At 52.4% G+C, this 21,313-nt stretch overlaps 1 pseudogene; it reads right to left on the reverse strand.

Annotated features, from left to right (window-relative positions):
• Positions 1-19,458: 19,458 nt before the first annotated feature.
• LOC118611122 lies at positions 19,459-19,573 on the reverse strand (annotated as a pseudogene).
• Positions 19,574-21,313: the final 1,740 nt, after the last annotated feature.

Genomic DNA, 21,313 nt, shown 5'->3' on the forward strand with positions numbered 1-21,313 from the left:
GGAGGTAATAAAGCACAAAAAAATGCAGAGAATATTCACAAACCACTAAAAACATCCAAAGTAAAATGAGCTAGCCAGAAAACAGCACTCGGTCATTAAAAAAACCACAAAGATTGCGGAAATGAGTCTCAGTAACCACTTCAGAAAAATAAAAACGGATACGAAGTGAAAAAAACTTTCCACGTTGGGACAGGTGTTGGGAGTTTACAGGTGATTAGGTGAAAACTGCAATGATGTCAGCATTGAATCATGAGGTGATGCCCTGGGGCGGCACACCTGTTTTGGATTAACCAATAAACCAAAAGGGACTCCTGTCTCTGAAATAGCAAATCAAGACAAACTAGGACAGCTGCGGAATCTGAGTACAGGAAAAAAAATTACCAGCACTGCTATGGGAAAGCTCTCTAAACTTTTATTGCTTAGAAACAACCGTGCCAATACCGTGCCAGAAAAACAGAAAAGGAATTTTAAAAGAGCAGTACGCAGACGCGGTTCACTCAAGGCAAAGAAGCGTCTCTCTTGCTGTGCCGCTCATACTCATTAGAGACACCGGCCGCTCTATCGGCCCCCGCTGTACCAGGTGTAGGGGATGAACGCCCCAGGCTGCAGTACATGCGGCGGAATGTTTCTATTACAACATTCCGCAGCACTGACTCCAAAAAAAACAAACTAGTAATCTAAAGAGGGTGCTAACGGCCTAACAACAAACGTGAGGATAAACGGAGCATTATGGAGCCCAAAATTAAACCTACATCGTTGTCCCTGGGGGTACCGGACAGCCGCATGGAAAACAACACCGAGCACTAGCTGGCCACCAAAGGAAAAAAAATTTTCCACAAAGGCCCTTGCTCCGCAGCGGCCTCAGAAGACAGATACTTCTACGCCACCTCCTCCGGACTATTTGCGCATGAAGAAGCTTCTCCCTACCTGTTCCTCTTGCGGCTCAAACTCCCAGGAAGATTCTGAGGTAAACCATGTGTGGACACGGCCGTACATTGTCCCACAAATGAAGCGGCTCCAGGAACGATGCTGCGCTGACTGAAATCTCCTCAGTTATAACAGTCATCATGGTGGCTCTCGGGGGAGCGCCGCCCACGCGCCCCAGGCTCTCGCGGGAGCACCGCCCACGCGCCCCAGGTGTAGGACCAATGTTTCAGATACTTCTCCCATAGGAAGTGCTTGCTTTAATTTGGAACTGAGGTTATAATAGTCAGAAAACTGGTCTGAAGCATTCACATAAACCAGCCTGGACAGTGTTCATGATAACCCCACAGGCTTGAAGTAACCCTTAATTCTTAGTGCTCACGCAGCACCCTCTGCCGCTCACACGGGGGCACAGCTGAAATAGACAAGTCGACTCTAATATTAATCTCAGCTGTGCCACAGAATGACCCCTCTGCCAATTACAGGCTTGGGAGAGGGGAGAGGACGTGACGACCCCAAGACTTCCTAGTCCCTTACACGAGGACCTCCTCTGTCCCCACAATCTGGCAGAAGCCAGGATGGAGCGTGCCCCTCAAAGTCTCTTCTAAACCATTTTTCCGGGACCTCCTAGATCCCTCACACACCGAGCTTATGCCGCCAGAAAGAATTTGCCTCAAGGTATCTCTTCCCACATTTTCCAGCACCCCGTAGCCCTTCACATACTGGGCTTAGGCAAGACTGGAGGAATCGCCTCCAAACCTCTACTGTCCTATATTCCAGGCACCCCCTTACACTTCCCCTCGCTTCCTAGAGCGGGGATAGAGAAATCACCTCCATGCAAGTCTCTACTCAGACAATTGTGGCCTGCCTTTACATTTCTCACCACCTGTGGCATCTCCTTTTTATCAAAAAGACACAAAAAGCCGCAGTCACTGAAAAAAAATGAACATCCATCAAGAGAAAATTTCAACAAAGGAAGCTGGGGGTAGAAAACTTCGAGTGGCTAAGCTTCACAGATATTTTTTCATTGCCGTCTTTAACGTATTAGTAAAAATGACTGGCAACTACTAAATTCACCCAAACCCTGCGCAAATAGACTAAAAAGGCAGATGGGATGAGTAGACTGCTCACCTCTGCCAATGCACCTATGCATTCTCTCACAGCCAGAGTAGTACTCAGGGGATAGCAGTATTCCAGGCATTAATTCTCCTGGTGCCATGTCAAGATGGCAGCTTTCCAGTTCTCAAATCCAATAAGTGTGCCTTTCGAGACCGAACATCTTTTATCACTGAGAGAGGGAATGTTGTGCTGCGTTCAAATCTGAGACCCACGGAGCCAATCGAGATTAATTATGAGCCTTTATTAACTGGCCAGTAACTGACTCTCCCCACTAGAGAAGCAGCCCTGAGCTTTCAGGAGGGAGCTTATAAAACCTCAAACCACATCAAACAAGCGAGCAGGTTTACCAAGGCAGAAGTTAGCCATTAGTTTATCTTTGCACAGGACATCTCCTAGAAGTACACCCTAGTTATACATAAAGCAGATTATAGAGGTAGAAGTTGGCTGTTATAGTCTGGTGCAAAAATGTTTCTGGGGGACTCTTAAATCTTATAGCAAACGGGGCCTGGTAGACAGTTTTGTTATCTGCATCCTGGCAATGTTTGCCTTTTCTTGAGAGCTGGTGCTTGAAGATATCACTCCCTGTCTTGCCCTATTGACTCATTTACTTGAGAATGTATCACTCATAGAGGAGGAAGGGTTAAAAGAGGCAGGATCCAAAATCTCCAAATTTCTTTATCCAGTAAGAAATATCTACATCAATCAGCATATATAGGAAAGCAGTCGTTAGGCTGGGCAATGCAGGCTAGAATTAAGATAGATGCTGTTCCCCATTGCTGTACACTGATGGACCCGGATATCTTCAGTTGCTATATAGTATGACTCAAAAAATAGCTAAACCGATTTTAATGCTACTAGGCACCCTCCCTATCTCACACCACAAATAACAAAATCCAAATTTTTTCAACGTACAAATGATCCTCTCTTAGTTCCTTGATCAACCCTCTATCTACACTCGATAACATTCCTTACACAAGCAAAGCCTCTCATTAACCTTTTCTTCCCATGGCAGTCCCAACACACACCACCGGGGGGAGCCAAAGGGACACTGACTGCCTCCACCACAATGGAACCACCAAAAGCCTCCTCAAAATTCTCTACCGTGCTTAATAAAAAGGCAGAGCAAAGTCTGCCTGCAGAAATGCGTGGGTTCGTGCTGGGTCGTGAGAACAGGAATCGAGAGTCATGCTGGGTCACATGTGTCCATGCTCGATCACATGAATGTGACTCAAAGGTAGGCGATGAAAAGCATGGAGGGATCACGTTGGGTTTAGCCCGGGAACCGACAACATCCCTGGAGCCTGAGTTCATAGATTGGCAAACCGTCCCAGGACTCTCGCTCCCGGAACTCTTGTCCCTTTCATCCTGAGACCTCACCTCCTGCCTGACCCCACACTCTACCCCACTGGCACCTCAACACCTCCTAAGACCAAACAGCCAGTCAAACTCATAGAAAACTCATCAGTATCTATGAAGAAGCTAGCTGCACAATATTTTTACATGCCAATCTAATTTTCTAAGAGATGACAGACTCACACCACTTCTAAATTAGACCTGACACTGCAGACTGGGACTAGGAATTTCATTTTATGCTAGCGTGGAATTTACATAAGCATGAAAATAAGAGAACGAAAGGTAAGTTGTAGTGAGGAGACACAGAAAGCAATGGTACAGAGTGGGAGGGAGGTCGAGGCTGGTTCCTGGGCTCCTACTTGGAGCCTTTCTCTGTATTGCTAAGGTGATTATGCTAAGATCTTTTAGTTATTTTTCCCAACTTTTAAGATGGTGGGAAAAAGGGGGCACACGGATAGACAGTGGAGACCTGTGTTTTTAAAAGTGACCCTTTTCAAAGGGGCAGGAAACTTTCTATGTAGAATAGTGTGAGACACCAAGTCCAAGTACTCACTTCTACTAACGTTTCATGCCCATATAGATGTATTAGAGGGAAATCACTGACAGCACCTCGACATTCTCCCAAACCAGGTAGAAATAGGACACAAAGGAAAACAGGATAAACGAAGAAAGATATTGCTTACTTCTCCCAACACTCCATTTCTGCTACAGCTGTTTCCAGGAGCTGGCGGCATCCCAAAAAGGAATTCTCCTGGTGCCACACAAGATGGCAACTTTTAAGTTTTCTCAAATCCACTTAACTGAACTTTCAAGCACAGGCATCTTTTGTCAAAGGAGTAAGGGTGTGGAAAGGGGTGGAATCTAATAATAATTTTAAAAAAAGAAGAAGCCAGGATTCTCCAAATCTCTTTATTCAGGCAGAACTTCTCCACCAATTAGCATACCTATGGAAGATTGCAGCGTCTTCCTATCTACAGATAAGGTGATAATGCTAAGGTGTTTTACTAGTTCTTACCAATCTGTAAGGACAGGAAAAGAGGATTAAGGACACACAAAGCAGACCCGGCTTTTTACAATGCGCACTTTCAATTTTTTCCCCTCACTTTAGCTCAAACTGCCTCGGGCAGTAGTGGCTTCTGTTTGCATTTCTGATAGACTCAGCAGCAAGGCCATGGAAAATGCTGAAACTTTCCTTGTACTTATGATCACTTTGAAAAATCGTCCTCCATTTTAGTCAGATTTCTGATCTTGTTACATCTTTTGAAATCTGTTCCAACATTCTGATACAGGAATGAGGCAGGAGAACTAACTACAGTGGTGAATATTAAACCAGACTCTTTTCAGACCCTTCGAGGTTCCTCTAGCTTTTAGAAAATGCCTGGTGATCCCTATGACCAAACAAGGAGAAACCTACAAAGGAAGGTTCCTGCACAGAATAACCTATTTTCCATAATGTTAATATTTATCTTACCATAAGAGGAAAACAGGAAAACATAATGTAAGATGTACTCTACACAATGAAAACAATAATTTATTCCATTCTTACCCTGCACAGACCAAGAGAGCAAAACTGATTATCATAATGATAATGCTCTATTACCAATAATTTTTAAAAGTTATGCCTTGTTGGGAAACAAGTTAATTTTTCTCTTCTGCCTTCTTACACTGATGTTGATATTGCCATGTACTATAACATCCAAAAACCTAAAAAAGTAATTCAAAAGCCTAAGAATAGTTCATTTTGCTTCTATCCATTTATTTTTAAAATGTGGCATTTCGACAAGTATTAATGAAAAAAAACTATCGTGAGTTTTCATAAATATTTTCCAACTTAAAAGGTGTTTCAATACAAACAATGGATCATCAACCCAATAACTTTAGCAATAACAAATCAATAAGGCTTTCATTACAGCATGAAAGACAAGCACAGGAAAACATGGCCAGCTCTGCAAAGAAAGTTTCAATAAAAGCAAGCTCTACAAGGAAAGTTTCAATAAAGAAAACGAGGAGTCACTGAGTGCAATTACTTTGGCTTCACAAATCGTTTTTGTGCACATCTAAACATATTAGAGGAAAAAAGTCTGCCACCTCTAATTTATCCCAAATCCCACAGAATATAGACCGAAAAGGCAGACGGAATGAACAAATTTAGGTACTGCTTACCTCTGCCGACACATGTCCAAGACCAATGAGCAAAAGCAGCTTCCAGTAGTTAGTATCCCAGCCATTAATTCTCCTGAGGACAAAGAAAAAAATAAGACTACTTTCTAGTTTTCCCATATTCAACTACAGTGCACCTTCAAGCACAACCATCTTCTACCACAATGGGAGGAGAGGCATGGATAAAGAAGGGACCTAAAAGAGCCCGCCAAAATCTCCAAATCTTTGTTCTGCAGGACTTCTCCACTATTTAGCATATCTGTTGAAGGAGTACTTAGCCTGGGGGAAAGGCAAGATGAAATTCTGGTGGAAGCAATTTCCCTTTACATATAGACTAAAGGACATAAACATCTATATATTTGGTATATTGTGAAGCAAAAAATAGATAAATAAATCTTAAGTACTAGTCACCCTCCCTATCTTATACCTCAAGTAAAAAATCATAACCGGGTTTTCCACACCAAACCATTTCTCTCCTGGGTCCTCTGAAGTTTAACCCCCACCCAACATCCCACAGCAATGCTTCCAGGTAAAGCCTCTCCTCACCATTTCTCTCACGGCAGTACCACCGCCCACCACCTGGGGGCTGCAAACGTACACTACCCACAAAATGCTTCCACAAGCCTTTAGAAAACTCAAGTGTGCTTATTGAAAAGACAGAACACAGTCTGCCTCCAGAAGAAATATATGGGTCCATGGTGGGTCACGATGTTACTCAAGACTCATGCGTGGTCACATGTGTCCATGCTTCCTCACATAGATGTTAAGTAGAGTGTACTTAAGATTTAGCCTAGGCTGCAGACCGCGCCACTGATGCCCGAGTTCCCCATGATTGGCAAATCCAACCGAGACCCAAAGTCCGAGCTCCTACCCAGTATTCTTGTCCCTGAGACCCCAAAACCTCATCTTATGGCTGACCACACCCTCTTACCATGCTGTACCGCAACACCTCCTAGCAGCAAACAGCCAGTCAAACCTACAGAAAACAATTCAGCATCTAATCATGAGCTAGCTTCACGAATACTTTAAACTGCCGATCTAAACTTACGGAAGACGATCAACTCACACCACTTCTAACTTTGACATAACACTGCATGCTGGGACTAGGAACTTTATTATATGTCACATTAGAATTAACATAAACATAAAAATGACAAGAGCTCCACAAGTAAATTTTAGAGACAACCCAGAAAGTATGGTACATTGTGGGAGGCAGGTCAAAGCTGGTTACTGGGCTCCTACTTGGAGCCTCTCTATCTATTACTGAAATGATTATGCAAAGACCTTTTAGTTATTTTTCACAGCTTTTCAGGCACAGAAAAGAGGAAAAGGAAGACAGTGGAGACCTGTGGTTTTAAATTTGGCCATTATCAAAAGGTCTGGAAACTTTCAATAAAGAAAGCCATGAGTCACTAAGTGCAAGTACTCTCATTATCTTTTCGTGGCCATCCAAATTAATTAGAAGAAAAAGAAGGACATCACTTTGACATTCTCCCGAACTCTGCACGTAGACAGAACAAAAAGTTCAACAGGACAAAGATGCTTTTTACCTCCGCCAACACTCCAACATCATCGCGCGGCTACGGCTATTTCCAGGAACTGGCAGCATCCCAAATGTGAATTCTCCTGGTACCATGTCCACGTGGCAGCTTTCTCCTTTCCTCAAATCCACTTAACTGAACTTCCAAGCACAGACATCTTTTATCACCAAAGCAGGAAGGGTGTGGAAAAGGGTGGAATCTAAAAAAAAGCCAGATTCTCCAAATCTCTTTATTCAGGCAGAACTTCTCCACCGATTGGCATATCTATGGAAGCTATTAGATTGGAGCCTCTTCCTATCTACGGATAATGCTAACGCGTTTCAGTAGTTCTTACCAATTTATAAGAACAGGAACAGAGGATTTGGGACATACAAAGGAGACCCGGTATTTTTACAAAGGGCACTTTCAATTTATTTTCCTCACTTTAGCTCAAACTGCCTCAGGCGGTAATGGCTTGTGTTTGCATTTCTGATAGACTCAGCAGAAAGGCCCTGGAAAGTGCTGAAACAAAGAGAAGAAGGAGGGGCGTGGAAAGGGGCAGGAGGATCTAGAAAAGACCGGGATTCTCCAAATCTCTCCTCGGGAAGAACTTCTCCAATTAGCATATCTATAGAAGCCGATAGCTTGGAGCCTCTTCCAGTCTACTGAAAAACTGATTTTGCAAAGGTTTTTTAATAGTTCTTCCCAATTTTTAAAAGGGACAGGAAAAGAGGATTAGGGATACTCAAAGGAGACCTGCTGTTTTTAAAGTGACCCTTTCAAATATTTTTCCTTAGTTTACCTCAAACTGCCTCAGGGAGTAATAGCCTATGTTTGCATTTATAATAGACTCAGCAGGAAGACCCTGGAAGATGCTGAGATGTGCCTTGTAATTATGATCGGACTTTGAAAAATCGGCCTCCGTTTTGGTCAGATTTCTGATGTTTTTACATCTTTTAAAATCTGTTCCAAAAACTAATACAAGGATAAAGAAGGAGAACTACACAAACTGATAAATATTAAACCAGACTGCTTTTAGAACATGCGAGGTACTGCTAGCTTTCTAAACCTGCCTGATCATCCCTATAACCAGACAAGGAGAAACAGAGAACAAAAGAAAATTCCTACAGATATGACTAACAAATGTTTATCCATACTGTTGATGTTTACTAATATCATAGAGAAAAATAGGAAAACAAAGATTTAAGCTACACCCTACACAACATAAACCCAACAATTTATTCCATTCTTGACTTACTCTGCCCAAATCGAGAGATCAATACCAATTCTCAACATCTTTATCAATTTCTTAAAGTTCCACTTTGTTGGAAAACTTTTTGATTTTTTCCTTACCGCTTTTTTATCCTAACGTTGATATTACCACGTATAATACCCTAGAAGCTAAAGATCTTAATTCCAAACATTAAGAATAATTCACTTGGCTCCTGTCCATTTGTCTTGAGAATGTAATATTTCTACTAATAGTAATGAAACAATTCCTATCCTGAGTTTCCATAAATATTTTCCAACTTAAAAGTTTCTCCATTACAGAGAACCAATCCTCAGCCCAATAATTTGAGCGATGACATAAACCCATAAGGAATTTTACAGCTTAGCCAAGGAAGCCGAGGATTCCTATCCCCATAGTATTTCCATCTCATAACAGTGAGAAACACAAATGCACAGAAAAACATGAACACTCTGCGAGGAAAGTTTCAATATAGAGAACTGGGAGTCACAAGGTCCAAATAGCTTACTTTCACAAATAGTTTTCATGCACATCTAACGTATTAGAGAGGAAAAAGTCAGCCAGCTCTTCTAAATTTTCCCAAACGTTGCAGAAATCGAGCAAAATGACTTACAGGGCAAGCGAATGTACTCCCTAACTCTGCCGACACATGTCCCAGATCTCACAGCTACGGTCATTTCCAGGAGATAATATCCTAGCTATTAATTCTCCTGGTGCCATGGCAAAATGGTGACTTCCTAGTTTTCTCAATTTCGACTAAAGTACAACTTGAACCCCAAGCATCTTTTATCGGGGAGGGAAGAGGGGCATGGAAAATGGCGAGATCTGAAAAAGGGCCCGCCAAATCTCCAAATCTCTTTGTGCTAGAAGGCTTCTCCACTATTTAGCATATCTGTTGAAGGAGTACTTAGCCTGGGGGAAAGGCAAGATCGTATTATGGCAGAAACCATTCCCCATTACATACATGTAGAAGAAAGGAAACCAACATCTTTAGTTTCTCTATGATGTGAAGCAAACAAATAGATAAACTAATCCTTACTGCTAGTCACCCTCACTATCTTACACCCCGAGTAAAAAACAACATAACCAAAAGTTTTTCACATACGACCATTGCTCTGCTGGGTGCCATGAGGTTCGACCCGCTACCAAACACACCACAGCAATGCTTGTGCACAAAGCTCCTCCTCACCATTTCCTCCATGGAAATCCCACCGCCCACCACCTGGGAGCTGCAAAGGTACACTGACTACCTCTCCACAATGGTGCTTCCAAAAGTCTTGAGAACCTTACCCAACGTGTTCACTGAAAAAAGAGCAAAGACGGCCTACAGAAGCCACACCTGGGTTTGAGACAAGACACCACTTTTAAAATTCTTAATCTTTTGGCAAGAAATGAAGTAGGACATCGCTTTAAGAATTAACCTTCTTAGTAAACCTAGTTAGGATTTCTTTCTTCTTTCTTTGGGAAAAAAAAAAAAGGCCCTCTCCTTCAAATTCTGATAATTGCCCTGGGGACTCAGATCCTCTGACTATTGATAAGGGTCATCAGACCGTTGTTAAGCAGAAAAGGTGTAAAGACAGGCAGGGCCCTTAGAGTCTTATGGGGGAGGGGACTTTATGCCAAATGTCTTTCTTTTTCCTCTTTAGAATTGTATTAACTGAGCTTGTCTGTTTCCAGAAGGTAGCAGGAAATAAATTTTAATGATGACATACACTTGGGTGTTACTTATCAAAATACCCACGAGACGGCAGCATAAAAAAAACATTTCATAATGACATGCCCCGGGTGTTATTTTAAAAATGAACATGAAAAAGCAGCAGAAATAAATTTATGAGCAGCCCTGTCATGGTATTCCCACATTTCCCACCAGATGGCAGCAGCGAATGAATATACATAATAAACTACACTCGATGACCTATATTCAGGTGTTATTCCCAAAATACATAACGAATAACAAACATTTCATGAGAAAAACTCTGGTGCTATTCTCAAAATGCACACGAGATGGCAGCAGAGGATAAGGAATAACATTTCAATACCTAAACTTTGGTGCTACTTCAAAAAGTACACGAGATGGGAGCAGAGAAGACGTTTCACGGCCTTAAGGGCTCTGCTCACCATTAAAATAAAAGTCCAGACTTGGTACTTACCTCACTTTGAAGTAACTCCTGTCCTTTGCATATCCCTTCTCACTCCGGGCCACGCCCCCAACACTTCCCCTGTACCTCCCCGCCTCGGTGGTGTCCTCTCCCCCTATCGCTGCTCCCTGACCCCTCCCTCAGGCCCTCCCAGCCCCGCTCCTGTCCCCCTCTCCTGTCCCCGTCCCGCCTTGAGTGGCAGGCGGTCTCCGTTAGACTGGCCAGAGCCGCAGCGGGGGCAGGAGCGGCAGCCATGGCCGCGTCCGGCGTGGACGAGTGCTCTCCTCTGCAACTCGCGCCCCGCTCGGGCAGCGTCACCCCCACCGTGGCGCCGCACTGGCCCCAGAGGTGATGCGGTGCAGACCTCTCGCCGGGCAGAGGCTGCCCGCACTCTGAGCCATCCGGCACCGTGCGCACGGCTTGGAGGCCGGGAGGCCAAGGGAGAGCACGCACGCCTCACCCCTTCATTCCAGGCTTTGGCCGGTTCCCGGCCATGCAAAAGGTCTCGATCGGCTCTCTCGCATCCCAGGACTGATCAGGCCCCGGGGCCACCCTCCTCACCAGTCTTGGCCGCTCAGCAGGACCCGGGCCCGGGCGTGGCCCGCCAATCTCTCGACCACATGGGCACCTAGGCAGGTGCGGCACTGCAAAGTCCAGGCTGTGGCCCTCACCTAGACCCGCCCCTCCCCTGCAATCCCTGCCAAAGCCCAGCAGGACCTCCCAAAAAAAACGCGGACACACCAGCCACTCCACCAGACAACACTTTGGGCCACAACCTCGCCCTCCATGCAGAGCTCTCGGCCCTTGGGTCTCTGCCCCATGGACCCCAGGAAGAGAAAGGCCTGAAGCGGAGAGAGAAAACAGCCCAGGGCTGCTGGCCGCAGGAGAGCACGTGGAGGTGGGCAGTGGCGCGAGGAGCACGGACGTTCCTGTAGCCCTTGGGCTCGGACGGCTGCCCGGGACCCCCGGGACAGCGAGCAAGTAGGGCCCGGGGGCGTCCTCGGACACTCTGCTGGACGGTGGCCAAAGGAGGGCGTGGCAAAAGCATACAGCACCCTGTAGCCCCCGGAGGTCTCCAATCTAACCAAGTACTAACCAGGCCCGATCCTGCTTAGCTTTCGAGATCAGGCACGTTCAGGGTGGTATGGCCGTAGACAGGAGAGGCTGTCACCTGCCACCCCAAAAGCTCGAGGCTGGCCTCCCGGGGGCCAGAGACACCCGTGCCTACAGCGCACGTCCTGTGGGGGTGCGGGTTTCCGCTAAGGCGCTGTGGGCCTTGACCCGTTCCCGGCAGTGCATAAGTCTGCATGGGCGTTACCGCATCCCCCGACTGCCCAGGCCTCGGGCTGTCTGCCATTCCAGTCTTGGCTGCTTGGCAGGACCCCGGCCCGGCGTGGTGCGCCATGCTCTCGGCCACCTGGGCACCTAGGTACCTGCAGCCCGACTAAGACCGGGCTCCGGCCTTGACCCAGACGCACACCTCCCCTGCCCTCCCCACCGAGCAGTGCCCAACCTGCCCAAACACACACGGAGCCCCTGGGCACACCCCGAGGCATCACTTCGGATGGACGCAGCCCTCGCTCTCCACCGGGACCAGGGAGCAGCCCAATCCGCCGCCCCTGGCCTTCACATCTGTTGTGAGAAATGCCTGCAGTCCTGGCGGGATGCCTGGTGCTTGGAGCAACAAGGTCATCAGAAGCAGATGTGGACTTGCACTGGAGGAAGCATTGCAGGGAGGGCGCACATGCCTGACCTATTCTGGGACTTCTTGCTCTAGGGACAAGGATGGGAAGAAGATACCTGAGAAGAAATAGCTGAAAACACGGTAGTGGCCTTGAGGCTGAGTCTGGGAATTGGCTGTAGTTTCTCATCGCTAACCTGATAGTAAATAACGATGATTTGCAAAGCCAGCTTTGTGAGAGAGAATAAAAAGCCGTGGAGACAGGGGTGGGGGATGCTAGCATTGCCATTCCTTGCCATTCCTCCTCTCCCTTATCCATGTTAGTAAAAGCATTTCCACACTCCGACTCTTCTTCCTAACCATCTCTGCAACAACATCGGCTCTCTCCAAGAGAGAAAGACAGAGAGACAGAGAAACCCAGAGACAGAGCGAGTGACCAGGAGGGAAGAAGAAAGGAGAACGAAGGCCGCCAGGGCGGGAAGCACAGTGAGAGCCACAAAGGGGGGGACGGGGTCGCCGGGTAAGGGGAGGGCCGCGGGAGGTGGCCGCAGTCAGACACAGCAGAGAGAGACAGTGAGGATGGAAGGGACAGAGACAGAGAGACAGAGAGGAGATCCCGCGCGTGAGAGAGAGCGTGAGCCCGTACCTGCCCGTGCAGAGAGCGGGACAGGACACGCAGACGAGCGCCCCGACGCACGGAGCCGGAACCCGGCTGTGACCCCGAGACCCTGCGGCCGCCCTGAAGAGGCCGCTTCCACAGCACAGGGTGGTCGTGCCGGGGCTGGGCTCAGGCAAGGAGGCGGTTCGTGCCTCGTGCAGCATGCCTCGGGACAGGCTGGGGCTCAGGGAGTCTCATTGTTCTATGAGTCCTGCCAGGGGTCCCGCCGCAGACAGGCAAGACGCACAGGCTCCCTGGAGTGTGTGTGTGTGTGTGTGTGTGTGTGTGTGTGGCTGTTCGCTGCGGCCTCCTGAGAGCCAGAGGGCTCTTGCCGCGCACGCGCACCCACTCTCATGTGGCTCGGCCTCTCTGACGCTGCTGGTCGGTCTCGCTTCCTGTCCCGGGTGTGAGGGTCAGATTCGTACCTGGTCCGACGGCACCTGGCTGTCGGGTGAGAAGGGCGGGGAGAAGCGTGTCGGAGGAGACTTGAGGCCTTCGGCGTGGCAGGGCGGGTGGGGGTGGCCGGTCCCGCGTCCCGTGGACGCAAGCGCGCTGCCAGCGTGTGTTAGAGATGGCGGTCCTCGGGGCTTGGTCCCACAGAGCCCAGGAAAGAAAAGGCCCGGAGCGGTGAGAGAAAACAGCCCAGGACTGGCTGCAGGAGAGCGGGTGAGGGCGGGCGAGGGTGCAGGCGAGAGGCGGTTGGAGACGCCCTTGGGCTCGGCCGCCCGCCGGGACCCCCGAGACAGCAGGCGAGCAGGGCCCAGGGGTGACCAGGGGCACCCTGGCCGACAGACAGCAAAAGGAGGGGGCGGCAAAAGCCCACAGTACCCGGCATTCCCAGATGGCCTCTCACCCAAGTGGGAGACCCTGCTTAGCTTCCAAGATCAGACAAGTTCAGGTGCATTGAGGGTGATAGGGCCGTAGATGCGAGAACCTGTTGCCTGCAGTTCCAAGAGCTCGAGGCTGGCCTCCCGGGCGCCGGAGACGTCCGCGCCTGCACGTCCAGGGTTGGGCGGTTTGAGCGGAGCAGGGGAGGGTCTGCCGGCCGCGCTAAGGCCCCGCGGGTCTTGACCGGTTCGCGCCGGTGCGGAAGGACTGGGTGGTTCTAGCATCCGGGTCTTGCCCAGGCCCTGGACCACTTGCCTTCCTACTCTTGGCCGTTTGGCAGGACCACGGCCCGGGCGTGCCTCGCCAATCTCTCGGCCACCTGGGGAACCAGGAAGGTGCAGCCCTGATAAGTCTCGACCCGGCCCTGAACCAGATCCACCCCACCTCTGCGCTCCCCACGGGGGCTGAGCCCGACCTGGCCAAAACCACCCAGAAACACCGGCCACACCACGTGACAACGCTTGGCCCCAAAACCTCACCTTGCGCCCAGTGCCCTCCGCCCTGGAGGCTCGCCCCGCCCCCTGTGGAGCCCAGGAAGCGAAGGGTCCAGAGTGGAGAGAAAACAGCCCAGGTCTGGCTGCAGGAGAGCAGGTGGGGGCGGGCGATGTCGCGGGGCACATGGACTTTGGTGCAGCCCTTAAGCTTGGTCGCCTATCCTGGACCCCTGGAACAGCAAGCGACCAAGTGAGCAAGTGACCAGGGCTCCGGGGCATGCAGGGGTACCCTGGCCGGAGGGATAAAATGAGGGGGCGGCAAGAGCCTGAAGCACCCCGTACTCGCGAGCGTTCTCCCATTCAAGTACTAACCAGCCCCAACCCTGCTTAGCTTCCGAGATCAGACGGGATCAGGCACGTTCCGCGTGGTATAGCCATAAACAGGAAACACCGTCGCCTGCATTCCCAAAAGTTCGAGCCTGGCCTCCTGGCCCCCGGAGACGCCTGCGCCTGCACCGCAGCAGAAAATAAATTTTAGGACATACGCATGGGCGCAAATTTGAAATGCATATGACAGCAGCCGAAATAAGTATTCATGAGATGCGCCGCTGTGTTATTCCCCGAAATCACACCAGATGGCAGCAGAGTGTAAAGTTTTATGATGACATCGATCGTTTCTGGACACCGTATGGCAGTAGAGAATGAATATTCATGATCGCTCAGGTGTGTATAATAAAATACACACCCGATGGCATCAGAAAATTTATTTTTATTGTGGTCTACACTCTGTTATTCTCAAAATGCACACAGGATTGCTGCGGAAAACAAAATTTATGAATACGCTAGTACTTTCACAATGTCCACGAGATGGCAGCAGAGGATAGGGAATAACATTTCATGGCCATCGCTCGGGTGCTATTCCCAGAAATTCCACGAGATGGCACCAGACGATAAGGAATAATATTGCAATACCTAAACTCTGGTGCTATTCCCAAAAAGCCCACGAGATGGCAGCAGAAGATGGGGAAAAACATTTCATGGTCGACACACTGCTGCTATTCCCAAAAATCCCACGGGATGACAGCAGAGGCTTCGGAATGATATTTCAATACTTAAACTCGGTGCTATTCCCCCAGTAGCCCACGAGATGGCAGCAGAGGATTAGGAAGAATATCTCAATGCCTAAACTCTGGTGCTATTCTCAAAAATTCCACGAGATGGCAGCAGAGACTTACGAATAATATTTCAATCCCTAAACTCTGGTGCTATTCCCCAAAAAGACCACGAGATGGCAGCAGAGGCTTTGAAATAATATTTCAATCCCTAAACACTGGTGCTATTCCCCAGAGAGCCCACGAGATGGCAGCAGAGGCTTCGGAATAATATTTCAATCCCTAAACTCTGGTGCTATTCCCAAGAAGCGGAACCCCGGATCCGCGGAACCCCTGGGAACCCCTTGGTCCGCGGAACCCCTGGGAACCCCTTGGTCCGCGGAACCCCTGGGAACCCCTTGGTCCGCGGAACCCCTGAGAACCCCTTCGTCCGCGGAACCCCTGAGAACCCCTTCGTCCGCGGAACCCCTGAGAACCCCTTCGTCGACGGAACCCCTGGGAACCCCGGCTCCACGGAACCCCTGAGAACCCCTTCGTCGACGGAACCCCTGGGAACCCCGGGTCCGCGGAACCCCTGGGAACCCCTTGGTCCGCGGAACCCCTGGGAACCCCTTGGTCCGCGGAACCCCTGGGAACCCCTTCGTCGACGGAACCCCTGAGAACCCCTTCGTCGACGGAACCCCTGAGAACCCCTTCGTCGACGGAACCCCTGAGAACCCCTTCGTCCGCGGAACCCTGAGACCCCTTCGTCACGGAACCTGAGGAACCCTTCGTCCGCGGAACCCCTGGAGAACCCTTCGTCGCGGAACCCCTGGGAACCCCTTCATACCGCCTGAACCCCTTCGTCCCCGCGGAGCCCTGGAACCCCTTCGGCCGCGGAAAGCCCCTGATAACCCCTTCGTCCGCGGAACCCCTGGTAACCCCTTCGCCGCGGAACCCCTGGGAACCCGGTTCGTCCGCCGATGAAAAGAACCCCTGAGAACCCATTCGTCGCGTAACCCCTGGGAACCCCTTCGTCCGCGGAACCCCTGGGAACCCCCTTCGTCGACGGAACCCCTGGGAAACCCCTTCGTCCGCGGAACCCCGGGAAGACCCCTTCGTCCCGGAACCCCTGGAACCGCCTTCGCGAAGGAACCCCTGTGGAACCCCTTCGTCCGCGGAACCCCCCTGGACCTTTGTCCGCGGAACCCGCCTGGGCACCCCTTCGTCCGCGGAACCCCTGGGAACCCATTCGTCGACGTGAAACCCCTGGAACTCCCGGGTCCGCGAACCCCTGAACCCTTAGCCCTTGGTCCGCGAACCCCTGGGGAACCCCTTCGTCCGCGGAACCTCTGGAACCGCCTTCGTCTGACGGAACCCCTGAGAAAACCCCTTCTCCGCGGAACCCCTGGGAACCGCCTTCCGTCGCGGAACCCCTGGGAACAACGGGTCCGCGGTAACCCCTGGAACCCCTTGGTCCGCGGACCCCTGGTAAACCCCTTCGTCCGCGGAACCCCTGGGAACCCCTTCGTCGACGAACCCCTGAAACCCCTTCGTCCGCGGAACCCCTGGGAACCCCTTCGCTACGTAACCCCTGGCAACCCCGGGTCCCGCTGAAACCCTGAGAACCCCTTGGTCCGCGGACACCCCGTGAACCCCTTCGTCCGCGAACCCCTGGTAACCCCGGCTTGTCGCTGAAGCCCCTGAAACCCCTTCGTCCGCTGAACCCCTGGGAAACCTTCGTCGACGGAACCCCTTAGAAACCCCTTCGCCGCGGAAACCCTGGGAACCCGGCTGCGCGGAACCCACCTGAGGAACCCCTTGGTCCGCCGGAACCCCTGAGAACCCTCTGCGTCCGCGGAACCCCTGTGAAACCCTTCGAACCCCGGAGAACCCCCTTTCGTCGACGGAACCCCTGGGAACTCCCGGGCTCCAGCGGAACCCCTGGAGAACCCCGTCGTCCGCGGAACCCCTGGGAACCCCTTCGTCCGCGGAACCCCTGAGAACCCCTTCGTCCGCGGAACCCCTGAGACCCCTTCGTCGACGGAACCCCTGGGAACCCCCGGTCCGCGGAACCCCTGAGAACCCCTTCGTCCGCGGAACCCCTGGGAACCCCGTCGTCGATGGAACCCCTGAGAACCCCTTCGTCCGCGGAACCCCCTGGGAACCCCTTCGTCGACGGAACCCCCTGAGAACCCCTTGGTCGACGGAACCCCTGGGAACCCCTTCGTCGCGAACCCCTGAGAACCCCCTTCGTCGCGGAACCCCCTGAGAACCCCTTCGTCGACGGAACCCCTGGGAACCCGGGTCCGCGGAACCCCTGAGAACCCCTTCGTCCCCGCGGAACCCCTGGAAACCCTTCGTAGATGGGGAACCCCTGAGAACCCCTCGGCCGCGAACCCCTGTACCCTTCCGTCGACGGAAACCCTGAGAACCCTGTTGTCCGTCGAACCCCTTTTAACCCCTTCGTCCGCGAACCCCTGCGAACCCTTGGTCCGCTGACCCTCAGCACCCCTTGAACAACCCGAGAAACCCCGTAACCCCCGCGGACCCCTGGAACCCCGGAACCCCGGAACCCCAGAACCCTTTTTAATCTTCTCCCCGAAACCCCGGTGCTCCCTGAACTCCCGGACCTTGGCAACCCCTGTATCCCTTTGCCCCGATACAGTCGGGGCTCAGGTGAGCTCGTTGTCCCTTTGATCCCGCCAAGGTACCACCGCAGACAGGCAAGACGCACAGGCTCCCGGGAGTATGTGTGTGTGCGCATGCGCGCGCGCCTGTGTGTGTGTGTGTGTGTGTGTGTGTGTGTGTGAGTGTGTGTGTTTGTGGCTGTTTGCTGCGGCCTGTGCGACCAAGAAGGCTCTCGCCGCACACGCGTGCGCGCTCTCGTGTGTCTCGGCCTTTCTGACGCAGCTGGTCAGTCCTGCTTCTCGTCCCGGGTGTGCGGGCCGGCCTCGCGCTTGGGCCGAGGGCACCTGGCTGTCGGGGGAGAAGGGCGGGGAGAAGCGTGTCGGAGGAGGTTTGAGGCCTCTGGCGGGGCGGGGCTGGGCGGCACGCGGCGTGGCGGGTGGGGGTGGCCGGTCCCGCGTCCCGGGAATGCGAGCACACTCCCAACGTGTGTTAGAGACGGTGGTCCTCGGGGCTCGGTCCTACGGAGCCCAGGAAGGAAAGGGCCTGGAGCGGTGAGAGGAAACAGCCCGGGACTGGCTGCAGGAGAGCAGGTGAGGGCGGGTGAGGGCGCGGGCCCGCGGCCATTGGAGACGCCCTTGGGCTCGGCCGCCCGCGGCGGACCGCAGAGACAGCGAGCGAGTGAGTGAGCAGAGCCCAGGGGCATCCAGGGGCAACCTGGCTAGAGGGCGGCAAAAGGAGGGGGCGGCCAAAGCCTACGGCACCCGGCCTTCCCAGATGGTCTCCCACCCAAGCAATAGAATAACCAGGCCCGACCCTGCTTAGCTTCCAAGATCAGACAAGTTCAGGCGCATTCAGAGTGGTAGGGACTTAGACGGGAGAGCCTGTCGTCTGCCGCCCCAAGAGACCGAGCCTGGCCTCCCGGCCGCTGGAGACGCCCACGACTACACCGTACCTCCTCCTTGGGGGGAGCGCTGGGGGTTCCGCTAGAGAGGTGGCTGGAGCGAGAGCCAGCCGCGCTAAGGCACCACCACAGCCCTTGAGGGACTGAGCGGAGGGACTGGGTGGGCGCTCTCGCATCCCGGACCTGCCCAGGCCGCAGACCACTTGCCTTCCCCGTCTTGGCCGTTTGGCAGGACCACGGGCCAGGCGTGCCTCGCCCATCTCTCGGCCACCTGGGCAACAAGGAAGGTGCAGCCCTGATAAGTTTCGACCTGGCCCTGAACCAGATCCACCCCTCCTCTGCGCTCCCCGGCGGGGCTGAGCGTGACCTGGCCAGAACCACGCGGAGACACCGGCCACACCACCAGGCAACGCTTCGCCCCGAAACCTCACCTTCCGCCCAGTGCCCTCCGCCCTTGAGGCTCGCCCCTCCCCCCGTGGAGTCCAGGAAGCGAAGGGTCCAGAGTGGAGAGAAAACAGCCCAGGTCTGGCTGCGGGAGAGCAGGCGGGGGCGGGCGATGTCGCGGGGCGCATGGACTTTGGTGCAGCCCTTAAGCTCGCTCGCCTCCCCGGGACCCCCGGAACAGCAAGCGACCAAGTGAGCAAGTGAGCGAGGGCCCGGGGCATCCAGGGGCACCCCGGCTGGAGGGCGACAAAAGGAGGGGGCGGCAAAGGCCTACGGCACCCGGTATTCGCGGTCTCCCATCTAAGTACTAACCAGGCTCAACCCGGCTTAGCTTCCAAGATCAGACGGGATCGGGCACGTTCCGCGGGGTACAGCCGTAACCAGGAACACTGTCGCCTGCATTCCCAAAACTTCGAGCCTGGCCTCCCGGCCCCCGGAGACGCCCGCGCCTGCACCACGGCAGAGAATACATTTTATGACATACACGTGGGCGCTAATTTGAAATGCATGTGATAGCAGCAGAGAGAACTGTTCACGAGATGCGCCGCTGTGTTATTCCCCAAAATCCCACCAGATGGCGGCAGAGCGTAAAGTTTTATGATGACATTGATCGTTTCTGGACACCGGATGGCAGTAGAGAATGAATATTCATGATCGCTCAGCTGTTTATAATAAAATAGACACCCGATGGCATCAGAAAATTTATTTTTATTGTGGTCTACACTCTGTTATTCTCAAAATGCACACAGGATTGCTGCGGAAAACAAAATTTATGAATACGCTAGTACTTTCACAATGTCCACGAGATGGCAGCAGAGGATAGGGAATAACATTTCATGGCCATCGCTCGGGTGCTATTCCCAGAAATTCCACGAGATGGCACCAGACGATACGGAATAATATTGCAATCCCTAAACTCTGGTGCTATTCCCAAAAAGCCCACGAGATGGCAGCAGAAGATGGGGAAAAACATTTCATGGTCGACACACTGCTGCTATTCCCCAAAATCCCACGGGATGACAGCAGAGGCTTCGGAATGATATTTCAATACTTAAACTCGGTGCTATTCCCCCAGTAGCCCACGAGATGGCAGCAGAGGATTAGGAAGAATATCTCAATGCCTAAACTCTGGTGCTATTCTCAAAAATTCCACGAGATGGCAGCAGAGACTTACGAATAATATTTCAATCCCTGAACTCTGGTGCTATTCCCCAAAAAGCCCACGAGATGGGAGCAGAAGACGGGGAAAAACATTTCGTGGTCGACACACTGCTGCTCTACCCAAAAAGCTCACGGGACGGCAGCAGAGGCTTCGGAATAATATTTCAATCCCTAAACTCTGGTGCTATTCCCAAGAAGCGGAAACCCGGATCCGCGGAACCCCTGGGAACCCCTTGGTCCGCGGAACCCCTGGGAACCCCTTGGTCCGCGGAACCCCTGGGAACCCCGGCTTCGCGGAACCCCTGGGAACCCCTTCTTCGACGGAACCCCTGAGAACCCCTTCGTCCGCGGAACCCCTGAGAACCCCTTCGTCGACGGAACCCCTGGGAACCCCGGCTCCACGGAACCCCTGAGAACCCCTTCGTCGACGGAACCCCTGGGAACCCCGGGTCCGCGGAACCCCTGGGAACCCCTTGGTCCGCGGAACCCCTGAGAACCCCTTGGTCCGCGGAACCCCTGGGAACCCCTTCGTCGACGGAACCCCTGGGAACCCCGGGTCCGCGGAACCCCTGGGAACCCCTTCGTCGACGGAACCCCTGAGAAACCCTTCTTCCGCGGAACCCCTGAGAACCCCTTGGTCCGCGGAACCCCTGGGAACCCCTTCGTCGACGGAACCCCTGGGAACCCCTTCATCCGCGGAACCCCTGAGAACCCCTTCGTCCGCGGAACTCCTGGGAACCCCTTCGTCGACGGAACCCCTGGGAACCCCGGGTCCGCGGAACCCCTGGGAACCCCTTGGTCCGCGGAACCGCAGCACCCCTGGAACACCCGGAACCCCGGAACCGCGGAACCCCTGGAACACCCGGAACCCCGGAACCCCAGAACCCTTTTATCCCCGGAACCCCGGTGCTCCCGGAACTCCCGGAACCTTGGCACCCCTGTATCCCGTGCCCCGATACAG

The sequence above is a fragment of the Rousettus aegyptiacus genome, unplaced genomic scaffold (assembly GCF_014176215.1).
Source record: "Rousettus aegyptiacus isolate mRouAeg1 unplaced genomic scaffold, mRouAeg1.p scaffold_m13_p_13, whole genome shotgun sequence".
NCBI classification, from domain to species: domain Eukaryota; kingdom Metazoa; phylum Chordata; class Mammalia; order Chiroptera; family Pteropodidae; genus Rousettus; species Rousettus aegyptiacus.